Here is a 20,740-nt window from a genome sequence, read left to right as displayed (position 1 = left end):
TTCCCTGCCATGTCTCTTTGGATTCTGGCTTTCCACACTGTAAACATTTTAGACATATTACAAGGAGGCATGGGTTTAGGGGAAAGAACACTTTAATATTTTATTAGGAACATGCTAAAATCTGAAGTTTCTCATAATTCACATATTAAGATGCTTGTTATGTTACAGGTACGTGGTACCTTTTAATCAAACCCTAAGAGTATTTAATATCAACTGTGCTGCCAGCACAGAGCCTGCTTTGGATCCTCCCACTTAATGTTCCTCCCCTGTGCTCTCTCTCAAAAATAACAAACATTAAAATAAGGCACACTGCATTTTTTAAAAAGGCAAGCATTAAAAAAGTACTTGACATCAAGATGCTTTGCATTTCTCAGTGAGATGTATGTAGAAATAAAGGAGATGTATTTCATTGATCCTTCCATTCCTGCCATATTACCTTGGCTAATGTCTGGACTTATTATCAAGGCATGTAGGGGCAGACACGCAGAGCTTCTATCTGGGGGTTGGGTCTGAGCTGTTGAAGGAGTTAAGGCCCAGATGTCTATTTCTAGGCTTAGATTGCCTCATCGAATAGGAAGATTCAAACAGTACAGGGTTTGCCTTGGCATACACATTGGCTTTCCTATATGAACTGTTAGAAAGGGATCAAGCAAGGAGCTATTGCCATCCATGCACGGAAGACTGGTTAATTCTCTAAGAAATGGGAGGAAAAGCCATTGTGTGAATTAATGGGTGTTTTGAAAGTGAAGAAACATGAAGAATCTGTGATTAGTGTGTTGAATTCCTCCTTCCCTTTTCTTGAGCATATGCATTTCTTGGAGGGGAAAGGGGAATCTTTCCTCTAGCTCCTCTCCTAGGTTTGGCTTACTCAGAAATGTACAGCACAGGAGAGTATATGCATGCTAATCGTAAGGACACAGTGCAGTAAGGCAGTGCTGCACTGATGCCAGGGATCGCGGCTCTCTCCCGCACTCTGCTGTAATGTCAGCTTTTCCCAACGCACGGATCAGCCATCTAGTCCCTGCCTGCATGCTTTTGCACATAAAGCTCTATCTGCTTGGATTTATTATCTCTGATAAGAAGTTTCATTAGAGTGGCTAATCAGTGGGAAATCAGGTTTATAAACATTAAGAACTAACTAGAAGGTACAGTGGAACAATGAAATTCTTCATTGCCAATTGATCAGCAAAACTTGGAAATGATTTGATAATGCTTTTTTAGCATCTATTGGGTGTAGTACATTATGCCAATTTCTTGGGATTTAAAGATAAATAAGATTTTTTTTTTGTCTTAAGGGTATTTTCTAATCTAGTTGGAGAAATAGACGCGTGCAGTTAGCTGTAATACAGAGCAGAATTTAAGTAGCACAATAATGCATAGGAATAAGAAAAGGGGGTACTTGGAAATAAGAGAAACTCATGCTAAAAATGACCTTTACATTTGGTTCGAAAGGCAAGTAAAATATTAATATGGACGAAAAGGAAGCAGAGGAGCACCTGAGTGGCTCAGTCATTAAGCATCCGACTTTGGCTTGGGTCATGATCTCACGGTTCGTGAGTTTGAGCCCCACATTGTGCTCTTTCAGCGCAGAGCCTACTTCAGGTACTCGTTCTCCCCTCTCTCTGCCCTCCTCCACTTGTTGCACCTCTCTCGCTCTCTCAAAAATGAAAAAAAATTAAAAAGGAAGCAAAGCATTACGAGTGAAAATTATATGAAAAGTGCTGATTTTCAAATATAGCAGATATGCTCATGTGACAGACATGGGAGGAAAAGAAGATAAATGGGAGATGAAGTGGAAGAGTAATTTAGACCCTGATAGTGGGAAGGATTATTATTCCCAGGTAGTTTGACTTGATTCTGAAAGCAGTGAGGAGACGTTGAAGGCTTTTTGAGCAAGATAACATCAATTTTAGGATACTTAGAATATAAAGGATTGTTTAGAGAGAAGAAAGACGGCAAGGAGGTGGGAACTCTATAAATTAGCAGGTGGATGGAAAAGGTGTAGATTTAGCCATTTATTTAGCAGTTTTCAGATTTGACCCTATCCCCCAAATGTATGTTTACCTCATGCAACATAGTCACAAGTAGATAACAGACACTAGATGTTGGGAATACAAAGATGAATTAAAGGTCGTGGCACAAGAAATAACTTGTGTGTATGGAATTAGGAAGTGAAAGTTTCAAAGAAACTGAAATTTTTAGCCTGAGTGCTGCCACTGACTTAAATGAAGGTATTAGAGGAAGAATGTGGATGGGATAAAAAGACAACCAGTAATCATTTCACCCAAATATCAGCAGCACAATTAAGGTGATGTCCTCTGGAACCTGTGAACTGAAAATGTGGGTCTACAACTTAGGGGAGAGAAGTGTCACCTTTGGGCTGATAAACCAGGAATTTGGGGCTGGCCTGTCTGGCACCATGCTGACCTTTTCTTTCTTTTCTTTGCCCCACTTCCCCTTTACTAGGGCCAAGAAACTGGGAATTTGGTTACATGCAGGATTAACTGAGCAAATAAATACACTGAGAATAATGGAGGAAGGGGAAGGCAAGAATAAACCCTGTGGTACTGGACTGGAATTGGAAGTATCAGAATGAATTCATGGTATTTAATACACAGAGAGTGGTAGAAACAGATACAGCCATGTATATGTGTGCATATGAAAACATAGTTCCTAATTCTGCTGATGGGACCTAGAAGCAGCGACACTCTAGTAGCAAGGAACACACTTAGCACCCAGATCTTGGTTTCTAAACTCTATTCTTCACTGAAAGAAATCAGAGCTCCTTGGAGAAATCATTAATTCCCGAATTGGGTAGGGAAAATACCAGATGAATCTGGAGCATCATCTTGCACCAGAAAGTAAGAAAGCGCCCAAAGGGTAATGGGTACATGTTGAAAGAACCCGGAACTAGCTTAAAGGAGTTCTTATGTCTGGGAAAATTTGAGCGTGAAATGATGGGAAGATTTTCTAATGCTTTGAGTAAAATAGTTATTCATAAGCTTATCCTGGCATAAAGGAATAAATAAATGGAGAAGAAGGAAATACTCTGTTCTACAGTAGATTTATTGCCAACCAATAAATCCAGAGGGAATGATGGAATTAGAAAAATCAAACTGCCATCATTATAGAAATGATTATTTAGCTAAGAATCTTTGAAGGATGCTAAATATGGTGGGTGAAAATTTGATGGTAAATAGGAATATTCACATAGTCTTAAAGAATCTCCATATAAGATAGTTATTAAATATAACATACTATACACTTAATCCTGAAGAAATCTGGCAGAAACCATCTTAACCAAGAGATTAAAATTAGTATCATCAGTAATGAGACAAATCGCCAATGTGTGTTTGTTTGTTGTTAGGCACTAAGAAAAGCACATTACTTAGGTGGTATATTACTGTCTGACTCACTTAGTGTTACTGTATTTCATTTTAGATCAACAAAAAACATACAAATTCAGGTTAAACAGTTTGAGAGAAACCATATATCAAAACCTCCTGAAAATATTCTACCTGGCAACCAAAACTTGTCTGGAAAAATCTATTTTTCTTCCTGGTACAGGAAAAAGAAAAGGCTATTCTTTTACACAATTCTGAGATCTGATCATCTGCAGGTAATCTCCAATGCCAAGTAAACATAAGTCATCCACAGTTTTTCAGGTCATTCCTCCAACAAACCTTTGCCTAACTTAGTCTCCAGAAATAAACTGTAAGGTTTTTTTTGGTTGGAGCCTCTTAGAGAGACTCCATATAAACAAGAGGCTGTTGTGTCCAGAAGTGGTTTTACTGACTGCCTTATTCTCCATGGGACATTATTTAAATTTGCTCCTGAAGTTTGCAACTCAAAGTGAGAAATGAGTCCGGAATAAATGATCAAGTGATTGCAGCCTGTTTAAAGTTAACATTTCAGGATGACTAATATATAGAATGTATTTTACAGAGTTTGTGTTTTATTTTTAACTATTTAGTCATGAGTCCTAAAAAACGCAAACAGCAGTTTTACTAATGTGAAAAATAAATAATGGAATACATTTTGCAAGTATAATGTCTGCCCTTTGCCCCACAAAAAGTGATGCAGATTATAATTTGCCAAGTGCCACGATGGGCAGCTGGCACTAGTCTCTGTCCAATTCCAAAATGCAATCTCATAGAATTGCACAGTGAGTTCCTTTGAGTTCAAGAAGAGGGTGAAGGAAACTGAAATCACAGTGCATGAGGCTTGAATGTCTCTGTGTATGTGTGCGTGTTGGGAGGCTAATAAAGTGGTGGGTCAGCCCCTAATTCAGTTTGGCTTTTTTTAATGCTACACTCTAGTGCCTGAAAACTTTTACTCTTAAGGAGCAAGGACTGTGTAACTTACTAAGTGCCTAAGGCCAAAATGTCATTTTGCATATTAGGGAGTGCTGAGTTTGCTGTCAGCCAAGCCTCCTGTCTCCCAGCAGCCAGTGCTAGAGTTAATTCACATCCAGCAGTTGAGGAAGTCTTTAGGATGTTAAGACTGTCAGTTGCAACTCAGAGAGAAGTATGAGAAGTTGAGTCTCAGAAGTAGGCAGTCCAGAGTTGGAGTTTTTTGGAAGCACCATGGGGTGTGGAGAGGAAGTGGAAGTAGGGAGCTCTGAGTTCATGTCAACTCCTCCATTTGCTAAGGCCTTATCTCTCTCCTCTTTGAGTTTCGGTCTTTTCATCTGTAAAATCCTGATATTTATACTTTCCCAGCATGTTCTATAGGCTCCAGTGGCCTTCCAATAAATAATATAAATAGTGGATATAAAAGTTCTTTTTAAACTGCAAGTCACAACATAAATGAGGAGTTTCGTCATATCAAATCAATGAGTGATGTCATTGGAGCTAAAACTTGAAAGGAGTTTGCCAGACTGGAAGGGAAATTTCAAGCTCAGGGACAAAGTAGAGTCAATGTTCACAGGTACAAACATGGATGGCATGTTGGAATGGCAGGTCATTGGTGTGGCTAAGAGATGACCAGGGTGCCTTTGGTGAAGGGACCCAAAGGATCTAAGAAAGTGTGCTGGGGAGAACTTGACACAAAAAAGCTTTGATTACCTTTAGAGACTGTGGCATTGAATTGAGGTGGGGAATAGGAAAAGCTTTGTAATCCTTTTTAATATCTTATTTATTTTTGAGAGACAAAGTGTGAGCAGGGGAGGGACAGAGAGAGAGGGAGACACAGAATCTGAAACAGGCTCCTGGCTCTGAGCTCTGAGCACAGAGCCTGATGTAAGGCTCAAACTCATGAACCACAAGATCATGACCTGAGCTGAAGTCAGACACTCAACAAACTGAGCCACCCAGGTGCCCCAGGAAAAGCTTTGTAATGGGGGTGGCAATAGAGATGGGCAGCACAGTTGAACTTCTGTCATGGAAACTATGGCAATGTATATTAAATAGGATAGGTTGGGGGCAGAATGGAACGTAAGGATGCCTGAAGGCAGGAACATGAGGGGAGGCTATTTTTCAGTCTAAACCAAAAGTTGTAGTGGTCCATCTTACTTGGCCATCTGTCAACCTCTCTTTTGCAGTACCAAATAATACTCCCCCACACACATTTGGGAGAATGTGGCCAACCCAATGAGTTAGAAGACACTGATCTTAAATCCCCTGGAGTTGGATACATCAGAAACAGAGTGATAAATAGGGTGGACCCTCACACAAGCTGGGTCACATGCTTTCTCCTTCCTCCACAGCCCCAAGTTAAATGGAGTAAGGATTCTTTTGCAAAAAAATTATTCTTTGGAGAATTAAACTCTAATTATATCATTTGGAAGTATACTCTAAATCTGGGAAAATGTTGGTATCTTCTCAAGAAAGTCACTTGAAAAAAAGGATGGTTAGCTCTTTAAATGTCACTTTTACCTAATTGGTCTCTTTCCTAACCTTTTAAAACTTGAACTCTGGGGTATACTAAAGAAAAACAAAAATGAGCCAAGCAGCTGAGCCCAGATGCCCAAACTGAAATTCAAGTTGCCCTGCCTTTAGAGGATTGAGGGTCAGGGTAAGTCATGCTATGAGCTCCTCCCCAGAACATTTTAATGTTTGTGTGATAATTATGTTAATGTTAAATGTTTAAAATGAATACTATAGCCTTGAATGAGAAAATTGCCAGCTCATATGGGTCTCTATATGCCTCCTGCCCCTCGATCCTTTTCAGTTTGATATCTGAGAAGGATATGAAGACTTTATTTTTTTTCACAATACAGGACAGATAATTTTATTATGTGCATTACGTATTAACAGACTAATTTGTTAAGAAACTAACAATCAATGTTAATGATTCTGAGAGAGATTTCTGTTTATGAAGGAAGGGTAAGCACCACTCCAGGAGAATGGTCAGTCTTTGTGAAGAGTGATTGGCAGGGGTCTCTAGACTGATTCTGCATCCACTAATTCTGTGCCTTCTCTTTTTCTTTTTCAGGTGTCTGGGGTCATATCTAAGTTTGTTCCAGCTATTCAAAATACTCTACAATGCCATTGGCTCTGGAAGAGGAAAGGGACTGACCGTGTTCACTGCATCCATTTTGATAGAGACGACATGATGCCAATGTCATTCACTGGAAAATGTAACCAACTTGGTTGGCTAGTCACTTGCTCATGAATTGGTTTTTCATACTCTTTTTGATGTATAAGTACCTCAACCATAGGTATGTCATTACTGAAGATTCCATTTCAGTCCATTATATTTTTGGCCATTTTCACCAATAAAGAACTTTTTTTGTTGTTTTTTAATTTGAGAGAGAGAGAGAGAATTATGTGCATGAATGTGGGAGGGTAGCAGAGGGAGAGAGAGAGTCTCAAGCAGGCTCCACACCCAGCACAGAGACCAACACAGGACTAGATAGGCCAATATTAGGGCTTGATCCCACAGCCCTGCAATCATGACCTGAACCAAAATCAAGAGTTGGACGCTCAGCCAAATGAGTCATTCAGGCACCAAAAAAAGTACTTTTAAATTGTGTTACATGATTTTGAATATTTAGTATCTCAGCAATTCTGAAAACTTTATTGGACTGATAAAATATCCACTTCAGACCTCATATCAGAATGATCAGGCTTCCTTAAAACTGGAAAATCAATACTGCTGAGTCCATCAAACAATGTAATTAAGTGAGGGCTTAATCATGGCTTCCTGTAGTTTTAACCCCTGTTGAAACTCCTACTCCTTTGCCCACTTAGTCATGAGCTCAGAATGACCTCTGGCTGTTCAACTCCTCTCAGTAGACCCGGATTTGCCTTAGGCTCTGAGGGATATAATTAAGTACAGGAGTTCCAAAAATAGTTTCAAATTTTCACATTAGTGGCATCAATCAAATAAATATATACCTTCTCTAATAACTATTCCTTTTTACCTGTTTTTATACCGGAATGGTCTGCTTAAAAACAAACAGTCACACCTAAACAGTGACACTGTCCACTGATACAGAACACATGAGTATATGTTACATTTCCTCTTCTATGATTGCACAATGACTTCAAATAGCTATGAGTAATTGAATGGATTGGCCAAGACAGAATGTCTTACTTCCTTTCTCTAATGGTTAACTGTCCTAGTCATTCTCATTTTGAGCTTCCCTGCACTTTGATTTTCTGATACATTTGTCTACTTATAATTACTTATTTACCTCTATACACCTTTAGGTTGGAGTTACCATGTTTTTTTTCCTATTACGAGTCTGCTGTGTAGTCCTACCCTAGTGCCTGCCATATAGTGAACACTCAATGTTTGTTAAAGTGAGTGAATTTGTCTTGAGAGTTCCTTAATTTTTGTAGTTAGATACTGGCAGCTTTTTCAGAGACATGGACGATCAAAATCATTTGTACAAAATTTACTTGTACTACATTAAGCATTTTACTAATTTAATAGAAAAAGATGTGTAAAACATTTTATGAACAAAAACATTCATGTAAATGATATTTACAGAGGAAAGATGGGGGCACTCAATGTAGGGACGCCTCCTGGGAACAATTTCTGAGTTAGGAATATTGTGAGTGACTTTTTTTTTCATTCTGTTGCAATCTTAACAGTTTTTCTTAGATTCCTTCCTTTTGAGCTACAACATAACCTGAATATTATAATTGTTTTCTTTACCCCACCCTAGTTGCTATAGCTGATGAATCATAGAAACCAGAGAAGGGAAAGACCAGTGAAATCATCTGGTTCATCTCCAAGTTAGGGAGTGGAGTCTTGGGATTTGGGGAAGACTAACCTCTCATTTAAAAAGAAAAAAAAAAACTGCAACTAATGCTGATTAGAGAGGCTCATCCATCTGTTCGCCTTTTGCTTCTAACCCCATCCTGAGATCTACCCTATTAGAAGACAATCAGGAATTCTTTCCAAGGGCCTCAGGAACGCCAGATGCCAAAGTGTTAAGAAGTTGAACTAAACTTGTATTGCCTGAGTAATAAAGGTGGATTATGAATCTTGCAAAAGATTATTTTCATGGAGTCTTAAGGAATTTGAAACTGTTTTAGCAAGACGTTAGAAATTTGATATTGAACATTTTTTCATGTTTATGTTAGACAACATTTTTGAAAAATGTTTATTATGCATGAATCCTTGATTTACAGTTGGGATGTGTATAGAATTCTAGTTGCAAAATAATGACTTTATATTTCTTTCCTAATACATTTATAAGTTGGCATTCCTTGATAAATAAGAGCTTTTCTTATCCTATCTTTTGTGTATTTTTTAAACTATCAGTTTAGACAATTCATTGTACTATAATCAATTCCTATCATTTTTCAATATAATGGTCAGATTATCCCAGAATTTAACCAGGAGAGCTCCTTCAAATTGGCTTTTATGTCTTTTTGGTAAGTTGTTTAGCACAAAGCTCACCATGTATTTTCTCTGCCCCATTTCTGGAACCAGCCTTTTCTCCTAGGAGAATTGCTTCATTTACTGGAGAATAGTATTTAGAAACCAAGATCTGAGTGCTGAGTATAATGCCATTCTTATTTCTTACCCTTCATGTATGACCTTTAAAATTTCCTGGAATCTTTTAGGAACTTCCTATTTTCATTCAGTGTTCTGAAATTACATGGTAATGTGCATTTGTGCATTAGGCTTGTTATTTTGTTGTTGGTGGTGGTTTTTTGTTGTTTGTATGTTTTTTCTTTTTAATTTATTGTGGCTTTTTCAATTTAAAACCTCATGGTTTTAGATTGTCTTTGGTTCTAGAAAATTAGTTAGTTCTAGAAAATTGTCTTTGGTTATTTCTTGATGAGTTTTTCCCCCCTTTGTTTTGCCTATTTTTTCTTTCTAGAACTCCTATTATTTGGATGGTAGATTTTACAAACACTCTTTTCTTTTTCTGGCCATATCTTCAAATACAAGACATTATTATGTACTGTTTGTATACAACAGGGCTCAGAGAAATAACAGCTATATGGTTAGAGAGACTCTAAGCCATATAACATAAAGGACGTGGGGCCAGCCTGTGTGTGTCCAAAAATGGTGGTATGTGAAAAATATGGTGTAATGGAAAGGCAGAAACATATATTCTAGTCTTGGCTCTACCACTTACTAGTTTAAGGACTGTGGTAGATTGTCTGCACAAGTGGTTGCCAACAATTCTTTCCACCCGTGTCAACACATGTCACTTCCTTTATGAAGAGGTGGAATCTATTTCCCCTTCCCTTGAATCTAGGTTAAATGACTTGCTTTGAACAATGGGATACAGAGGAAGTGACAGTGTTACCATCTGGGCCTGGCAGCTTCCACTTTGATTCCTAAAAACTATCAACTCCCTTGTTGCAGAGAGGCCCTTTTGGATCTTCCAGACTCATCTGGGTCTCTCTGGCCACTGCTAAATAGACCAGAGATAAGCTGACCCAGTCAACTCTGCCCTTTGCAGAATCATAAACAAATGGTGGTGATTGTTTTAAATCTTTAAGATTTAAAGGTGGTTTATTTCCTAATAATAGTAACTGAAACAAGTTAGTACCCAGATGTGGAGTGTTGCTGTAACAAAAACCTAAAATATGTGACACTGATCCTACTGCCAGGCAGTGACCAGACAGTAGATGGTTAGTAGATGTTGAAAGAGTGGTGAGGAGGTTGGAGAAAAAGGCTATGTATTGGCAGAATGTTAAACACTACTGCTGCCTGGGGTAACAGCAGTGATAGAAAATGTGCCAATGAACTCTGAATCTAGCCAAGGACACCTCCGGGCAGAATCCTTAGAATGCCAATGGTCATCTTTTTGCCATTTATGATAAAGTATAATAGGGAAAAAAAATCAGTGAACTATTGGGACCTCTCCAAATAAAAAGCTTCTGCATAGTGAAGGAAACAGTCATCAAAACTAAAAGGCAACTGACAGAATGGGAGAAGATATTTGCATACAATATATCAGATAAAGAGTTAGTATCCAGAATCTATAAAGAATTTATCAAACTCAACACCCAAAAAACAAATAGTCCAGTGAAGAAATGGGCAAAATACACGAATAGTCAGTTCTCCAAAGAAGACATCCAGATGGCCAATTGACACATAAAAAAATATTCAACATCACTCATCATCAGGAAAATACAAATTAAAACCACAGTGAGATACACCTCACACCACTCAGAATGCCTAAATTAACAACTCAGGCAACAACATATGTTGGCAAGGATGCAGAGAAAGAGGATCTCTTTTGCACTGCTGGTGGGACTGCAAACTGATACAGCCACTCTGGAAAACAGTATAGAGGTTCCTCAGAAAACTAAAAATAGGACTACCCTATGACCCAGCAATTGCACTACTAGGTATGTATCCAAGGGACACACAAGTGCTGTTTTGAAGGGGCACATGCACCCCAAGGTTTATAGCAGCACGGTCGACAATAGCCAAAGTATGGAAAGAGCCCAAAAGAGCCACTGATGGATGAATGGATAAAGAAGAGTTGGTATGTATATGTAGTGGAGTATTACTCTGCAATCAAAAAGAATGAAATCTTGCCATTTGCAACAATGTGGATGGAACTAGAGGGTATTATGCTAAGTGAAATTAGTCTGTCAGAGAAAGACAAATATCATATGACTTCACTTATATGTGGAATTTAAGATAGATGAACCTAAGGGAAGGGAAGCAAAAATAAGATAAAAATAGGGAGGGGGACAAAATGTAAGAGACTCTTAAATACATAGAACAAACTGAGGGTTACAGGAGGTGGGGTAGGCTAAATTGGTCAGGGGCATTAAGGACTCTACTCCTGAAATCATTGTTGCAGTATATGCTAATTTCGATGTAAATTTAAAAAAATAAATTAAAAAAATAAAGATGCCAACTGTGTGCAGCAAAAAAATAAATAAATGAAATAAAATGTTTTGCCACACAATGAAAAGAAGAAAAAAGGGAAAGAAATTACTAAAGAAAAATGTTTGGTTTTCAAACAGAATCATTAGCCAGTACAAGGTTTACAAAGTAAGAAATGGCCTCAAAATCAAGATCAAATCATGTGTGGCTATAAAACCTTTTATTTTGAAGATTTCAGAGAGATTTAATGTGGTACTTTGAAGACTATCTCAGGTAGGAATCTTAAATGCTTTGATCCAGCCTGACAAGCACAAAGTAGAGAGAGAGGTCTGTTTTTAGAAAACGTAATACATGTGAATTTGGGAGCGTGGAGTCAAACCTCATTAAGATTTACACAAGACCCATAATGTTTTGAGAAAAATGTATTGGATATAAATTTTGGAACATGGAATGAACTTCACTAAGGTTTATAGAAAATCCACAGAGTTTTGAAGCTAATTTTTATTAAAGAAAGAACTGCCAGCTTGGACACAGAAACAGGACAAAGTGAAATGTTTCTGGACTTCTGAGTTTCTACTGGCCTAAAGCAGATTGAGAGAACTACTCAGCTCCAAATATGGGCAATTCTTTATTTTTTATTTTTTATTTTTTTATTTTAGTGTTTTATTTTTATTTTTGAGAGAGAGAGAGAGAGAGAGAGAGAGAGAGAGAGAGACAGTGTGAGCAGGACAGGGTAGAGACAGACACAGAATCCGAAGACAAGCCCCAGGCTCTGAGCTGTCAGCACAGAGCCTGACACGGGGCTTGAACCCACGAACTATGAGATCATGACCTGAGCCAAAGCCAGATGCTTAACCAACTGAGCTACCCAGGTGCCCCAAATATGGGCCATTCTTAAAGAGAAGGAAAGACATCTCAGACTGTGTAGTCAAGAGGCCGGAAGGCAAAACCCATAACTGGTCAGACAATGGATTGAAGCGAGGATCAGTGAACCACAGCCCATGAGGCCAGTCCAGCCTGTTGTTGTTTTTGTACAGCCTACAAGCTAAGAGCCCTGGCCCCTTCGGCTTTGGCTTCTTGAAAAGACAATACCATTACCATCCTTGTGTAGAGATGAGGACCTGGAGAATGAGACCAAGAGACAGAGAGACCTAGCCTGCTCTCAGACATTCTAGCAACCCCAGCTGAGGCACTAGACAAATGGGTCAAGCCCCTTTTGATCTTCCAACCCCAGTTGAGCTGCCCCACCCAGCATCATGGGCAATAGTCAAGCTCTCCCCACTGAATCTTGTCCAAATTGCAAAATCATGAGCAAATAAGCAGTTATTTATGTTCTTACCACTAAGGTTTGGTGGTAATTTGATACACTGCAATAAATAACTTGAGTGCATTATTTAATCTCTGGACTGGATAGAAGATTTTATTTGGGTTCCAGGTTCTTCCTCTATAAAAATTAAGGATTGGGTAAGTTGGTCTTAAGACCTCTCTCTGCTCTAACGTTCTGTTATTCTATCCTTTTTGTGAGTGCCTATCATTGCTAGGTAGGTACTATTAGCAGGGTTGAGGCACAGCAGACAAAGCGTGAATAAAATAGTGGCTTTAGAGGTCAGTATGCACAATAGTAGACATCATCTGAGATCCATTATAGTAAGCATCCTCCCCAAATATGGGGGGAATAGAAAGGAAAAAGAGAATCTTTGCACTAAGTGATTAAAAAGTTCTTATATACTGGCAGAATTGGCCCCACATTTCTCAGAAATAGCAAACCATGGCTTCTAAAAGCTTCAGTTTTAGGATAACATCAGTGCAAATTTCTGTAGCTTGGAGCAAACTCTGGCTATTGTACAGATCTTTATGAATTTGCTGAAGTCCTAAGATAAGCAAAAAAAAAAAAGTCTTTTGGATACACGGTGGCTTTAATGTATTCCATATGATTTGAATTAAATCTTAGGCTTTGTAGAAGGCCCACCACACACAAGGAGAAATAAGAGGCTGTGTACCATGCCCTGAAAAGAATAGAAAAGGGGTAGAATTCTGTTCACCAATGTTGTCTATGTTCCCCTTCTTTTCCAAAATGTTCAGAGGAGTAGGCAGATAAACATGATTTATGCCTATAAGGCTTAAAGCATAAATTGAAAAATTATATATAAATGTAAAGGGGGCATGCCTGGCTGGCTGAGTCAGTGGAGCCTGAGTTCTTGGTTCTGAGTTCTAGCCCATGTTCGGTGTAGAGATGACTTATAAATAAAATCATTAAAAAAACTGTAAGTCATAAATTGTACCAGAAGAGTTGGTTTATTTTCTATTTGTCCTCCTGATAGGGCCTATTACGAGTCATTACAAGGGAATGAGCTGGGGAACACTGAGCTCAGGGGTGAGTATCCGGAGACCCCTCCCCTCTTTGTGACTAGCCTGTTACGTGACTGTGAGCATGACAACCAATGCCTCTTGGCTTTCCTATCATTTCCCGATTCCCAGGAGTGAAATGATGGCCAACTGTAAATTGAAAACGGATCTTAAAGTAGATGGAAGATTAAAACACAAAAGCATCAGGACTAGAGAAGAGCTCCGTGACCTGCGAGAAAAGAAGTAATGCAAAAGTGCAGGGAGACGTCGTTGGGATTCTTGGCCAAACACTCCTGCTAGTTTGAAGGTTGAATAGAGTATTTGAGCAGTCACACAGAAAATCACGTTTGCTTACATGTTGGCATTGTGGCTCGTGGAAATAGAGCAGGGGAGAAAAAGCAAGAAACTGAGCAAAACTGAGCGGGAGGAGCTAGCAAAAGGCTGCGAAAGAGCGGCAGTTATGAAAGAGGGAAGGGAGGAAACTTCTTTGTTGGAACTCAAGGCTCAAAGCCACCGGCCCCACCCAGCCCCGACGGCCTGCCACGAGGACGCGCAGAGTGCTGGCCGAGTCGCGGGAAGCGTGGAGAGAAAACGGGCTCCTCCCGGGGCGGGAGCGGGTTGGGATCTTGGCTCCCACCCCGACCCTGGCTCCGGGCCCGGCCGCGCGCTGCGAGGCCTCGGCGAAGCCACTCTTTGCAGGGCAGGACCCAGCGGATCGCCCGCCCCACTCTCCTCCCGGGAACTGCTGGTCAGAGGTTAAGCTAATATGTTTGCAGACGGTGACGGAGATCTGGAGCTGGATGCCAACGGCCCCTGTTCAGGGAAATCTCGATTTATGTTTCTTGGAACAATTCTTTATTCCATTGCATTGACGCCTAAAAACAAAAAAGTGATTTACCCAAGCTCCAAGCCTACTATGACTTTCTAATTTATTAACTTAAGCCAGGGCTGGGAACTCGACGTGGCGCTCAAAAAGTAAAAGGAGAGAAGGAGAAAGAAACAAGGCTGATGCATGGTCCTCAAGAAAGCCTCAGCGGTGCTTTAAGGGAGGGCCGGGCCGTGGGCGCGGGGGCAACTCCCGCGTGGCGCGGCTCGGAACGTTCCTGGGCGAGGCCGCCCCAGTAGGCGGGCGGGCCAGGGAGGGTGAGTCACCGCACTCCGGGTGGGCGAGGGCCGGGGGAGGCGGGGCCGGGCGGGCTTCTCCTGCACCGCGAGGCCGTGGCGGCTATAAGAGCCCCACCCAGGCCAGCCGGCTCCGCTGCTCGACTGGGGACGCTCGCTGCTCTCGGCCCGGCCCAGGTAAGCGGGGCGCGCCCCTCCCGCCTGCTATGGCCCCGGGGCCGCCGCGCTAGCGGGGCGGGGAGAAGCGGGAAAGGAGGAAGAAGGCCTAGCAAAGAGGCTCGGGCTGCTGGAACGGCCTCGGAGGCCGTCCAGGAGAGGGGACTGGAGGGGCGGTCCGCACGAGGTGGAGCGCGGCGCCGTGGCCAGGTGGTCTGGGCAGGGTTGAGGGGGACCGGTTGCGCCCCGGAAGTGGAGGGAGAATGTGGGGTCCGACATCCCCCCCAGAGTGCTCCCAGGAAGCTCGGAGAGGGGCGCCAGGGAGGGGAGCGGAGGGAGGTCGTACATTCCAGACGCGCCGGGCGTGGGCGGTGGGCAGGGTGTGGCTGCTCCGGTAGCCCCGGGTACCAGGCGGGGCGGTGTGGGGGGCATTTCCCCCCACGTTTCACAGAAGCTTTAGGGCCTTCTAGAAAGTAACCTCCAGCAGTTTTAAGTTACTTTACTTGGAAAAAAAAAAGCCCCAACAAACCACCTCGCATTTGTGGAACTTGTACCGACCCGCAAGAAGCAGCTGGGGTGGGGGGGGAGGATAAGGGGTGGCAGTTTGTAGAAGCAACCTCTCTCTCCGATAACACGAAACAAAAAAGGGGGAAAAAAACCTCAGCTCATTCTCTTTTGCCTAGATTATCTTGTAGGAGAGCAACTTCTGATTTCAGTGTTATCTGAGGAGTAAGTTGGTTGACCATTTTTGTGTAGGAAGGAAGTGTCCCCCAAGCTTGGGGGAAGGGGAGGAAGAGGGTTGTCCTTGACTGTTACTCACCGTGATGCGGCAGTGAGTCAGGGACCAGGATACAGAAAAGGGCGTGGCCCCCTGGGCTGCTCCTGCTGCTCCCTGCGGGTCTCAGCCCCTGGTGTGGAGGGCTGGGGTCCATCAACTGGCTGTTGAGAAGGTGGTGAGGACAGCAGTTTCCTACCCATGAAAGTGGCTTCAGGATGCCCGTTCTTACCTACACAGGGTTATCAGTGAATATTAAAAAAACACACACACTCAAAAGTAAATATGTAAAGCGTACTTAAAACATGAAGGGCCCCACATATGCATATTGTCACATTTGGGTTCAGATTTGCCATTTTTATGCTCTGGGTATTCTGAATCTAAAAGAGCAGTGGCCTCATGGGTACAAACTGTCTTTACCTAAAGCCATATGATCTTAGAGGCAAGGAGTCTGGGCCCCTGAGCTTAGACTGACTCTACTGATGGTTTCTGTCCAATGTAGAATGCACTTTCCCCCTGAAACAATGTTATAGAGGTGCTTAGGTTCCTAATTAACATGCACTGTATCTAAGTTCTGTACTGACAGTACAGGTTTAATTTGGGGAGGGGTGATGGTGAGGAGGAAAGATGGGAGGATAAAGGAGGATATGTGGGTAGGAGGAATAAATCACCAAAATGTTATTCTGGAACTTTCCTTAATTTTAAGATTGGTCGTGATTAATTATTTTAATTGCAAAGTTCTAGTTTGCCCCCCGCACACCCAATTTCTTTTTTTCACCTTCCTCCTATGTCCTTAGGGCCCCTCTTCTCTGACATACTGCAGAAGCCACTAGGCTCACCCAGTTCTACTGTCTTCCCACTTCAGTGTACTTACTAGAGACTAGCAAATTGAATCGCTGTTCATTAAGTTAGGAATGGTTGGTGATCCTGAAATCCTCACCAACTTAAAGGAGTTGTATTATTTAAAAACCAAGAGAACCTTGTTAACCTAAACACAACTATGCTTTATAAAATTAGAAGCCATGGAATTAAGGAGCCACGTAATTACAACATTGTGGAGGAAGATCTCAGAGGAGGCTGGGTTCAGAGAGGCAGACTCTGGAGAGGAGTCCTCTGGCCAGTGACATTAACACATTTCAGTTCAGCACTTCTCACCTTTGTAAATTTCCTGTGGCAAATGCCCAGGAAATATTGCTTGCTCACTGGCTTTGATTAGGTTCTTGGTCTTGGATAGCATCTCAGTACTTAACATTTTGTGTCTTTGAGCTATTAAAGTACTGTATTGATTGACATTATACTGGCTGTCTCAGCCATTCGTTTCCTTACTAATTTCTGATTTAAGTAGTTTTCTTGGCAAGGTAGGTATCCTTCTATAATTGTTATTGATTTGGGGGGCTGTAGGTTCTTTCTGCATAGTTGAGACTGGACTCTTGCACTAACACACTGTCATGAAAGCTCATGCAGGGCTGTGGGCCTGCAGAGGCCTTTTTTTTGTTGTTAATGGAGAGTGGGCGGGTCACAGAAAGGAGTCCCAGACTCTCCTGTGCTGCTTTGAACAAACATTCATTCCACAATATTTATTAGGCACCTATTATGTTCTACTCACAGGTATAGGTACTGGGTATAAATGAGTGAACAAAACAGACACAGAAGAAAAACCCCAGAATAAACCCTGCTTTTTAGACTTCAAGTCTGCCAGGAAGTGAAAGAAAATAGACAAAATCAGTGAATTATATAGATAGTAAGTTGGATTTTGAACTTGACATTTTCCCAAATTAATACTTTGTTTCCACACTTGGTGGGAGCTCATTTCCCCTTTAATCCAGCTGTTCCACAAATCTGAGCATCATATTTAGCCTGCATTGTGTTATTGTCCTTTAACGTTAGAGTGACTTAATGTGCCTTCTGGATTCGATTGTTAGAATTAAATAGAAATGGAATGCTCCTCTTTTTTTTTTTTTTTTTTGTACATGGGACTCCACCTCCCTCATTTTCCCTGGTGCCACACCCAGTTCTAGTTAGAGGCTACATCAGGAAATTCCAGTTCTTTTAAAAAATTCTTTCCACCGTGCACTGGTATACTTTTCCTTCCGTTGCCAGAGACAGTCTCCATCTCTTCTGTTGGGAAGCAGGTTGGCAGTAGGGGTCAGGAGATGCCCAGGCTTGTTTTGGGTGTCTCCGTTGAGATTACTCTGAGTCTCCCTTTTGGGGTGCACCCTGAAACTTTAAGTCCTCTGCTCTCAGTCTTGTGAGAGAGAAGTTGGTAGCTTCCAAGTAGTCTGAGTTCTAATCCCAGGTTTGGTGTGGGAAGTTCAGACTCAAGGGAGTGGCTGTGATCTAGAGTCTTTGCTCTTTTTCTCCCGGCCACACCCACTGTGGACATTCTTAACTCAGAGGAAATCAAGAGTTCTAAGGTCACTTGTCGGTCCTTCTTCCCTCCTCCTTCCCATGCCGCAGGAGATGCAGGTTACATTCCCACATTGTCTAGGGAACAGAGTGAAGGCCCAGGTGACCCTGACAGCACAGATGTGAAAGAGGCTGCCCCTGAGGTGATCCGCCAGGCTTTGCAGGGATTTGCACGGAAGCTGGCCGCTTAAGCATCCAGCTCAGAAACTGTGGAACTGAAACTACATTTTGGATGTTCAGTCTGAAGGAGAGAAAGAAAACTGAGCAAGATTGAATTGAAATAGAAGACAAGATATGGAAAGACCCAGTGTGTGTAAACTATCCATAAGTGCGATTGAATGCCTACTGTTGGCTAGGTACTGCGCGCAGACTTGTCAGGAAACAGAGGTGAATGTGACAGAAACGCTGTGGGCAGATACAGTGGAAGACCACCTGTATATACAGGAGATAGGAGCACAGAGCAGGGGGAGGTGCAGGAGAAAAAGCGCATGACTTTATGTATCCTGAAGTCTCATGCGGATGTCAGCTGATCAAGATTGAGTGTTCCCAGAGGAAGGGAACTTGGAGAACTCGGGCATAGAGATAGTAGAACTGTGCTGATTATATCTGGAAAAGAATTACCAGTCCAGTGTGACTGCAGTGCTAAGGGTGTGTGTGTGTGTGTGTGTGTGTGTACACGTACATACTTATGTGTGTGCATTCGTGTGGGGGCTGTGTAGGATTTATTTATGGAAAGGTAGGTAAAGTCCAGAAGATCTTGAATGCTGAGTTGAGACTTTTTTCTTGAGGCACCAGGGCCCCACTAGAAATACAGTAAGTGGGCCATAAAACATTGAAATTGAGCTGTAGATATGCAGGCCTTGATTTCCCAACCCTGAAAGTGTTTCATGTTAGCTGACTTCATTCTTCCTGCCAGTCTCTTTCCACCCACTCCACACCCATGTCAGGAGACTGACAGAGAATCTCTCAGAACAGGAGGCCGCCACGTAGGTCTGTAGGTAGCAGACAGACACATCCTGACCCAGGTCTGGCAGCAAATGGGCAAGCCAGAGCAAGTGCTGTTGTGTCCGCCCTGCTCGGTTAGATCAAGGCCACCGGGCAGAATTCCAGGATTTCTGCAGAATGACTTGGCCCTGTGATTCAGGGATTGATCAAGACCGTAAAGCCCAGGTGAAAAGTACGTGTTTTCAGGAATGCTTTGTTCAATACAAATGCTTTGGGGGTGGGGGTGAAGAGTGGACGGGGTACACCCAACCCCACTCATGCATTTTCTTTTGGTTTAAAGTTCCAGTCTGGTCCTGTGGACCTGAAACTCTGTAAAGGGAAGGTTTTGGTGGGGGAACCCAGCCCTCCACACCCCCAGTCCCACACATTTTCGCTTGAAAAATCCTCATTTGTATCCAGTTCCTGATTGATTCATCATGGTTGCTAGGGCTGTGTTTTGTGGCAACACATCAACATGCCACGTAAAAACTGTAAAGTGGGTGTGTCTACGAAACTGCTGGACTATACTCAGATTTCAGATTTGGTTGTGCAGACCAACCCTGTTGCAACATGTTTTTGTTTGTTTGTTCGAGGTAGTATCTGGGTTTTCTGGAGCTGGTTTCTAATTCCTTTTAGTAGGACTTGTTTTTGATTTGTAGTGTTGACTCTTGGGTTTGCTTTGTTTGTTCCAACTTTGTTTTTTGTTTGTTTTTTGCAAATTTTGTTTTACTTTCTTTTTTCAAGAAGAAATTAAACCTGTATCACTTGTACCATTTTTATTACTGCGTGTTTGAGGTGAAACAATAAAATACAAAAAAAATATGTAGGGTTTTCTTAAAAAGGACAAATCCTTAAGTATCTTTTTTTAAAACATTTTTTTAAAGTTTACTTATTTTGAGAGAGAGAGAAAGAGAGAGAGTGAGTGTGAACAGGGGAGGGGCAGAGAGAGAGGGGATAGAAGATCGGAAGTGCGCTTAGCAGAGAGCCCAGTGTAGAGCTGGAAATCAAGAACTGTGAGCACAGCCTGAGCCGAAGTCGCAGACTTAGCCAACTGAGCCTCCCAGGCACCCCCTTAAGTGTCTCTAAGACAGTCCTTATGTTAAATGTAAACCATTATTTTTTGACAGCTGTACAGATTTCATTAATGTCTAGCTTTGCACTCTAAGAGCTTTTCTAGTCAGATAGTTCACCATCTTCATTCATTAATATTTCAAAGCCAGAGGAGAAAACTGTTCCCTTTATGGCTGGGGCGGGGAGGGGCACAAGTGAGTCTGTTTTCTCACCCCAGTGTTGAATTATTTCAAACCAGTTTGAAGTGGGTGTGGCTCTTTCAGTAAGTCCTCTGTAGCTCTCTGTTATTTTCTTAAAGAAAAAAACTTTACCTGATAAAGAGCCATTTTAATGATCTTATCTTGTCACCCAGCCCTTCACTGAAAATGGAAGGTACTGGTGTGTGCAGATCCTAACTCACCAACACATTCAGTTTGCTGACTTTTTTTCCTCTTCTTTTTTACAAGTTGAAACCAGTTGGAGATCTGGGTAAGGGTGAAGTGCTGGAAAGAGTGATGCAGACTACCATTTTCATGTTCTCTACGAAGTCTGCCAGGCAAGGAGTGGTTGTTCTTCTTTTGAACACACTTCAGAATTTTTATGCTGTGATGCGGAGTCAGTGGGAGTGGATTGTCTCGTGGC

At 41.8% G+C, this 20,740-nt stretch overlaps 1 protein-coding gene across 1 annotated transcript in view; it reads left to right on the top strand.

Annotated features, from left to right (window-relative positions):
* Positions 1–14,799: 14,799 nt before the first annotated feature.
* The window catches only part of ANXA2 (annexin A2), a 42,786-nt gene continuing 36,845 nt past the window's right edge, over positions 14,800–20,740 (top strand). The window contains exon 1 of the mRNA XM_029950892.1: positions 14,800–14,904. The gene's annotated coding sequence lies outside the window, so the exon portion shown is untranslated. The remainder of the gene's footprint in view (positions 14,905–20,740) is intronic.

Source organism: Suricata suricatta, chromosome 9 (genome assembly GCF_006229205.1).
Source record: "Suricata suricatta isolate VVHF042 chromosome 9, meerkat_22Aug2017_6uvM2_HiC, whole genome shotgun sequence".
Classification (NCBI taxonomy): Eukaryota; Metazoa; Chordata; class Mammalia; order Carnivora; family Herpestidae; genus Suricata; species Suricata suricatta.
Note: the sequence above shows the minus strand (reverse complement) of the source record. Positions and strands in the feature narration are given on the sequence as shown.